Source organism: Triticum urartu, chromosome 7 (assembly GCF_003073215.2).
Source record: "Triticum urartu cultivar G1812 chromosome 7, Tu2.1, whole genome shotgun sequence".
NCBI classification, from domain to species: domain Eukaryota; kingdom Viridiplantae; phylum Streptophyta; class Magnoliopsida; order Poales; family Poaceae; genus Triticum; species Triticum urartu.
Window position 1 is genome coordinate 338,969,036 of NC_053028.1, and position 9,167 is coordinate 338,978,202.

Genomic DNA, 9,167 nt, shown 5'->3' on the forward strand with positions numbered 1-9,167 from the left:
ACTCCTTTTAAACCGACTATGCTGATGCTTGCAAATGAATCTTGTCTAGTTGACTCACTAATTTTTTTGACTGCAGAATTCTGTCGAGACTTTGACGAGGAAACCGGAAGGGTCGAGATGGGTCTGGACCCTATCGCTTCTCCAGTTTGCGACGAAACTGCCATGAACGTGCTCCAACTGGAGTCTCGTGTCACCAGCGTCACAAGTTACCACGCGCGTCTGAAGGTGGCAGTCTCACGAGTCGACTCATTGCTCTGGCCAAGGGCGACGCTTCAAAATAACCTGGAATCTCTGATGGCTTGACTCGAGGAGATCCCTGATAGAGTGCAAGAATGGAAGAAGTCCTCCGCCCGGTGTGGTGCTGACGTGGCACTGTCCTTGGTACGAGTCGACTGCAAGGAGGCTCGTGAAGACAAGCTGGCGGCGATCAAGGTCGCCAACACCAAAAGGCATAACTTCCAATCCTTCATGGAGACTTTCATCGCTGCTGCCACTCGGATCGCGGATGGGATCAACTTGGACGAATTCATCGAACCTGCCAGCCCTCCTCCTGCCGAGTGAACAAACTTATGAAATTTGAATCTGTCTTAAATTTTCCTTGGAATGCCGAGTGATTGTTGTAACCGTTAAACTCCTTCGGGCTTGATGCTCGAATACTTTTGATTTGCTGCTTGGAACTTTAGGATTTATCTGAATCGCTTTTGGGCATACTTGCGATTACTTTTGGGATCTGCTCTTTTGTGTTTGTGGCGTAGCTCGGAGGAGAAGGTTGCAGTCGACCTGCGCTTCGTCGTCCTTGCGGACAAGGATGGAGCGTATGTTGTATTTGCAGCGTAGCTCGGAGAAGAGGGTCGCGGTCGACCTGCACCTTGTCATCCTTGCAGACAAGGATGGAGCGTACGTTGTATTTGTGGCGTAGCTCAGAGAAGAGGGCCGCGGTCGACCTGCACCTTGTCATCCTTGCAGACAAGGATGGAGTGTACGTTGTATTTGTGGCATAGCTCGGAGAAGAGGGCCGCGGTCGACCAGCACCTCGTCGTCCTTGCGGATTTTATAAACTTAGGCGAGCACTGGACTGCAGCTAAGCTCCCGAGTGGGAGGACAGCTCACCACTCGGTAGGATTTTACAAACTTAGGCGAGTACTGGACTGCAGCTAAGCCTCCGAGTGGAAGGATTGCTCCCCACTCGGTAGGATTTTACAAACTTAGGCGAGTACTGGACTGGAGCTAAGCCCCCGAGTGGGAGGATTGCTCTCCACTCGGTAGGATTAGGCGAGTACTGGACTGCAGCTAAGCCCCCGAGTGAGAGGATTGCTCACCACTCGGTAGGATTTTACAAACTTAGGCGAGTACTGGACTGCAGCTAAGTCTCCGAGTGGGAGGATTGCTCACCACTCGGTAGGATTTTACAAACTTAGGCGAGTACTGTACTGCAGTTAAGTCCCAGAGTGGGAGGATTGCTCACCACTCGGTAGGATTTTACAAACTTAGGCGAGTACTGAACTGCAGCTAAGCCCCCGAGTGGGAGGATTGCTCTCCACTCGGTAGGATTTTACAGACATAGGCGAGTACTGGACTGCAGCTAAGCCCCCGAGTGGGAGGAGTGCTCACCAATCGGTACGATTTTACAAACTTAGGCGACTACTGGACTGCAGCTAAGCCCCCGAGTGGGAGGACTGCTCACCACTCGGTAGGATTTTACAAACTTGGGCGAGTACCGGACTGCAGCTAAGCCTCCGAGTGGGAGGACTGCTCTCCACTCAGTAGGATTTTACAGACTTAGGCGAGTACTGGACTGCAGCTAAGCCCCCGAGTGGGAGGATTGCTCACCACTTGGTAGGATTTTACAAACTTAGGCGAGTACTGGACTGCAGCTAAGCCCCCGACTGGGAGGATTGCTCACCACTCGGTAGGATTTTACAAACTTAGGCGAGTACTGGACTGCAGCTAAGCCCCCGAGTGGGAGGATTTCTCTCCACTCGGTAGGATTTTCTTTCGAGCTTAGGCGAAATGGATTCGCGGCTAAGCCTCCCGAGTGAGAGGATTGCTCTCCATTCGGTAGGATTTTATAAACTTAGGCGAGTACTGGACTGCAGCTAAGCCCCCGAGTGGGAGGATTGCTCTCCACTCGGTAGGATTTTGTTTCGAGCTTAGGCGAAATGGATTCGCGGCTAAGCCCACCCACTGGGGTATTTCGGAGGTAAATAAAAACAACAACAATCGTGCGAGAAGACCGAAAAGCTCTTGTCTTTGACGAACAAATTACAAAGGTACTTCTTATTACATTTTATTCGAACGAGTGCTTAAGTATAAAAGGGGCGAAGCAGCTCCGCGTTCCAAGCCCATGGCTCGTCCTTCTGATGCTCAACGCTGTAAAGATGGTATGCTCCATTGTGGAGAACTTTGGTGACGATGAAGGGGCCTTCCCAAGCCGGGGCGAGCTTGTGTGGTTTCTGTTGATCCACTCGAAGAACCTGGTCTCCTTCTTGAAAGGTTCGACCCCTCACGTTTCTGGCGTGGAGTCGACGCAAGTCTTGCTGATAAATGGTCGACCGGATCAAGGCCATCTCTCTTTCCTCCTCTAAGAGGTCGACTGAATCCTGTCGGGCCTGCTCTACTTCCTCTTCGGAGAGGAGCTCGACTCGGGGTGCGTTGTGGAGCAGGTCACTTGGCAGAACAGCTTCGGCTCCATAGACCAAAAAGAAAGGAGTTTGTCCAGTCGATCGATTGGGAGTTGTCCTCAAACCCTAAAGAACTAACGGAAGTTCATCGACCCAAGCGCCTGCTGCATGTTTGAGATCACGCATCAGTCGGGATTTCAGTCCTTTGATAATTAGGCCATTCACTCTTTCCGCTTGTCCGTTCGACTGCGGGTGAGCGACTGAAGCATAGTCGACTCGTGTGCCTTGAGAAGCGCAGAAAGCTCTAAACTCATCAGAATCGAAGTTCGACCCATTGTCAGTGATGATGCTATGTGGAACTCCATATCTGAATGTCAATTCTCTGATAAAACTGACAGCGGTGCTGGCTTCAAGACTCTTGATAGGTTTAGCTTCGATCCATTTGGTAAACTTGTCGACTGCCACGAGCACATGAGTGAAGCCGTTCCTACCAGTTCCCAGTGGCCCAACCATATCCAATCCCCAAACAGCAAAGGGCTAGATGAGGGGAATGATCTTCAGGGCTGACGCTGGCTTGTGAGACATGTCCAAGTAAAACTGACAGCCTTCACATCTGTCGACTATATCTTTCGCCATTTCATTTGCTCGTGGAAAATAGAATCCGGCTCGGTATGCTTTAGGCACGATGGCCTGAGAGGACGCATGGTGACCATAGGTCCCTGAGTGGATGTCATTGAGGATCATTCGACTTTCTTCTGGTGTTATGCATCTCTGACCGACTCCAGTCACGCTTTCCCTGAACAATTGTCCTCTTATCAAAGTAAAGGCCTTGGATCGACGGACGATCTACCGAGCCTCTTCTTCGTCCTCTGGGAGTTCCTTTCTGAGGATGTACGCAATGTACGGCACTGTCCAGTCAGGAGTAATGACCAGAACCTCCATGATTAGGTCGACCACGGCTGGGACCTCGACTTCAGTCGGATCTGTGGCGCTCTTAGGCTGCGGGGGCTCTTCAGTAAAAGGATCTTCTTGAACTGTCGGTGTGTGAATATGTTCCAAAAACACATTGCTGGGAATGGCTTCTCTCTTGGAACCTATCTTTGCCAAGTCATCGGCTGCTTGATTTTTCAGACAGGGTATGTGATGGAGCTCTAACCCCTCAAACTTCTTTTCCAACTTCCTCACCGCATTGCCGTAACCAGTCATGGCTGGGCTTCTAACGTCCCATTCTTTCATCACTTTATTGACCACCAAATCTGAGTCGCCGTAAACCATAAAGCGATGGACGTCGAGTGAAATGGCCATATGTAACCCATATAGGAGTGCTTCATATTCTGCTTCGTTATTGGAGGAATCAAAGTGAATCTGGAGGACGTATCTGAGCTTGTCTCCTCGGGGGGATACCAGTACCACCTCAGCACCAGAACCATTCATCATTTTGGACCCATCAAAGAACATGGTCCAGTGCTCCGAGTGAACTTGAGTCGGCAGTTGCTGTTCAGTGGAAATCTGCTATTGCTTGGGACTTGATAGCTTTCTTTGCCTCAAACTTGACATCTAAGGGAAGGAGTTCAATCGCCCACTTTGCCACTCGACCAGTTGCATCTTTGTTGTGCAGAATCTCCGACAATGGAGCGTCGCTGACGACTGTAACAGAGTGATCAGAGAAATAGTGTGCAACCTTCTTCGTGGTCATGTAAATCCCATAAACAAGCTTATGATAGTGTGGATATCTCTGTTTTGACGGAGTTAGAACTTCAGAAATATAATAAACCGGGCGCTGAACTTTATAAGCTTTTCCCTCTTCTTCCCGCTCGACCGTAAGTACTGTACTAACGACTTGTCCAGTGGCTGCTATATAAAGCAGTAAAGGCTCTTTGCTGATTGGGGTAGCAAGCACCGGCTGGGTGGAAAGCAGGGCTTTTAGCTCTGCAAATGCTGCATCAGCTTCAGGAGTCCACTCGAACTTATCTGATTTCTTCATCAGTTAGTAAAGAGGCAGTGCCTTTTCACCGAGGCGAGAAATGAATCGACTTAGGGTGGCCAAACAACCAGTAAGCTTCTGGACATCATGCACACGCACAGGGTGTTTCATCCGGAGTATAGCACCCACTTTCTCTGGGTTAGCATCGATCCCTTATTCGGAAACGAGAAAACCGAGTAATTTTCTGCCCGGAACTCCAAACGTGCACTTTGATGGATTAAGCTTGATATCATACCTTCTGAGGTTGGCAAAGGTTTCAGCAAGGTCATTCAGTAGGTCAGAACCTTTACGTGACTTGACCACAATGTCATCCATGTATGCTTCCACATTCCGACTGATCTGAGTGAGCAGGCACTTCTAAATCATCCGCATGAATGTGGCTCCAGCGTTCTTCAAACCGAATGGCATAGTGACATAACAGAAGCACCCAAATGGGGTGATGAAAGCTGTTTTTATCTCGTCGGGTCCGTACAGATGGATTTGGTGGTACCCGGAGTAGGCGTCCGAAAAGGACAAACACTCGCACCCCATAGTCGAGTCGACTATCTGGTCGATGCGAGGGAGAGTAAAGTGATCTTTCGGGCAGGCCCGATTGATATGTTTGAAGTCGATGCACATGCGAAGTGAGTCGTCCTTCTTTGGGACCATGACAACTTTGGCTAACCACTCGGAGTGGTAACTCTCACGGATAAACTCAGCTGCCAAAAGCCGAGCCACCTCTTCACCGATTGCCTTCCTCTTATGTACGGCGGACCGTCGAAGATGTTCTTTGACTAGTTTCACTTTTGGGTCGACTCGCAAACTGTGCTCAGCCAGTCCCCTGGGAACACTTGGCATGTCCGAAGGTTTCCATGCAAAGATGTCCCAGTTCTCACGGAGGAACTGGGTGAGCGCTTCGTCCTATTTGGAGTCGAGTGTCGTTGAAATGTGAGTCGGAGCAGCATTGGGATCCGTCGGGTGAATGTGAATCGACTTTTTTTCGCCAGACAACTGGAATACGGAATATGTGGCGGGCTTCTTGGCTCGCAACAAATCACTCGGATCTGCATTTTTTTGATATTCTTGCAATTCTACTATGGCCATATGTGCATCGGCGATCTTTGAGCCCTTTTGGAAGCACTCTTCCGCCTTCTTCCGACTACCAGTGATAGTGATCACCCCTTTGGGACTAGGCATCTTCAATTTGAGGTACACGTAACATGGTCGAGCCATAAAGCGTGCATAAGCCGGCCTGCCCACAATAGCATGATAGGCACTCTGGAAATCCACAACCTCAAATGTCAACTTTTCTCTACGGTAATTCTTGGAATCACCAAAAACCACGTCGAGAGCAATCTGGTCGAGTGATGCAGCCTTCTTGCCAGAAATGACCCCATGGAAACTCATATTACTTTCACTGAGTCTGGACATCGGAATGCCCATTCCTTTCAACGTCTTTGCATACAGTATATTCAGGCCACTGCCACCATCCATCAGAACCTTAGTCAGTCGGGTGCCTTCGACTACTAGGTCGACCACCAACGCTTGCCTCCCAGGGGTGGCTATGTGTGCTGGGTGATCGGACTGGTCGAATGTAATGGCAGTCTAGGACCACTTCAAATAACTGGGTGTCACCAGAGCGGCCATGTTCACTTCTCTGTTGATGACTTTCAATCGGCTTTTACTCTCAACATCAGCGAAAATCATCAGAGTGGAATTCACATGGGGATAACCATCGTCATCCTCTTCCTCATCCTCAACCTTGTCTGCTTCTTTCACCTTTTCCTTGGGCTGTTTATCTCGTAATTGTTGGATTAGGAGTCGACACTGCCGAGTGGTATGCTTCGGGTAAATGAAATTACCCTCTTCATCCTTTTTGGTGTGGATGTGGCATGGCAAATCCAGCACATCATTTCCATCTTGATCTTTTACTTTCTTGGGGTTCCACGGTCCCTTGGGCTTCCTCTTGAAGTTTCCTTGAGTCACGGCTAAGGCTTCACCAGGAGCAGCTGGCTCGGCTTTGCACTTCTGCTTCCGACTGGAGTTTCCTCCTCCGGTTTCATGGGCGACTGTTTTGTGCTTGCCACTCCGGAGTCGGTCTTCTTCTTCACCGTTGGCATATTTGGTGGCAATTTCCATCATCCGAGTCAGAGTCATATCTCCTGTCCGACCGAATTTCATATTCAACTCCCGATACTTGACGCCTTCTTTAAAGGCACAAATTGCCTGATGATCAGACACATTCTCCACCATGTGATGCAATGTGATCCATCTCTGGATATAATCCCTCAAAGACTCATTCGGTTTCTGAACGCAACACTGTAATTCGGTCAGCCCTGCCGGCCGTTTGCAAGTACCTTCGAATGTTCTGACAAATAATCGGGCAAGATATTCCCAAATATAAATACTGCTTGGTGCTAACTGATTCAGCCATGCTCTAGCCGAGCCCTCCAGCATCAGAGGAAGGTGTTTCATGGCCACTTCATCATTGCCGCCACCAATCTGGACAGCCACTCGATAGTCTTCAAGCCAAGTATCAGGGTTGGACTCACCAGTGAACTTACTGACTCAAGTCGCCAACCTGAAGTTGGGGGGAATCACTGCAGCCCTGATGACTCTGCTGAAGCACTCCGGACCTGAGACATGCACCCTGCTGCTGGTTGGTAGATCTCTGTCGTGACCCTCTCGGTGAGCTCTGTTCCTGTCGACCAAGCCCTGAACGGGAATAGATCTCGCATCGAAGCCCAGCTCTCTGGGGTCGACTGGAATCCCTCACCCCATACTGTGAGGGCGTCTGTCATCATGTTGTCGAGGCACGTACGACCCACTCCTTGGGGGAGGTGTGGGCACTCGACGACGATCATCGCGATCAACTCGGTGATCATACTGCTCACGGTTTCTGTACTGATCTCGTCGGTCTCCATGTCCCTCATGCCTCGGGGGCGATCCTGGGCTGTGAGCCGACTGAACTATGTCTGCAACCATGGACCTGCTATGGATCCTATTCCGCGACTGAGATACTGCTGTATTCTTCTCTCCTGCCGCACGGAGCAAAGCTCGGATCTGCACCAGACCTCGACCAGCTTCTGACTGGGAAGGTTGGATCGACTCCGCTATCCGGGCTGCAGCTACGAGATTCTGGATCGGAGTTCGGTATACCTGAGTCAGAGGCGGAAAGAGTTGACGTCGACTGGATTCAGGAGCATGCTGTCGAGCACGCTCATCGAGTGCACATTGGAGATTCTCTAGTCGAGTGCGCTCAGCCAAGTTGGCCAGGCGCGCCTCCTCCAAGGCCTGGGCCTCAGGGGTTTCTCCAACGATAGGAGTGTGAAGTGCATCCATGTTCCGGCGGCGAAGTTCTTCTCTCCGCTGCAAGGAGAGGGGTTCGGGGCGGTACTCTTCATGAATAAGCGACGGATCGCCGCCCCCATCGCCTCCGTCTTCACGGGTGAAGCCAGGAGGACTACGCGGTACATTGACCATCAAAACTTCTGCCGCGGGGTCGCTGCTATCGCACTCGGATGCAGTCTCTACGGAGCCAATCGACAGATCGAACATGCCGTAGAGGGTTTCGTCAGGCTCGATTGCCGCGACTTGAGGGGTGACCGAATGGCGAGCCACCGCATGCTTCACCCACCGCTGAAGCCTCAATCGACCGGAACGTTTGCTCCGGCGGGCCGCAGGGAGGGGGGAAGCCATAGGAGCCGACCGATACTGGGTCGACGGCTACCGCAGGAGGACGCCGCGGACGCACGCGCGAAAGTGCGTTCCCCCGCGGACGGGTAGTGCGTCGACGTCAAGTGGAGCCTCCTGAAGCCAAGCAGAGTCGTCGGCGACAAACATGAGCGCGCCGAGATAGATCTCGCGGCCCTCAGCCAAACCTCCGCCTAAAACCATGATGAAGGGGATCGGAAAAATTGCAACTTCTCCAAAAAGTCGCTAAGACACCTGCCCCAAGGTGGGCGCCAACTGTCGTGGTTCTAAGTATGACAGTAGAATGGGGGTAGGAATGTAGAGGCAAGATCCTAGCTATGGAGGAGTTGTACACGCGAGTTTTACGAGTTTAGGCCCTTCTCAGAGGAAGTAATAGCCCTACGTCACAGAGCCCGGAGGCGGTCGACTAGATTATGCACGTGTGTGTTACAGGGGGTGCGAACCCTTGTCCCTGAGGAGGGGGGTGGCTTATATAGAGTTCGCCAGACCGCTCCCGCCCTCAGTTACAAAGGGTTTAAGGTACATAAAGGCAGAGACGTTACTAGTAACGCCTGTAATAAAAGTACATAAATGACCATTAAAGCTATGACTTAAATCCCGACCGTTGCAGAGTGAGTGGCTCTAAGTCTTCTGGTAGTTGAGTGGTTGTTTGTATGGTCGAGTGTCTTCAAGACTGTCGAGTGGAACATGGCTTTATAGTCGAGTGGACGATGATTTTTCTTCGACTGCTTTTGGTTCTTTAAGGGATGTCCTTGGGGAGGGTATCTTGATCAGATCCATGACCCTACCCTAGGTACATGACTTCATCAGTAACCATAGAAGCATGTTTGCTAGCAAGTTTAAGTTCACCTCTAATATTAGCCATATAA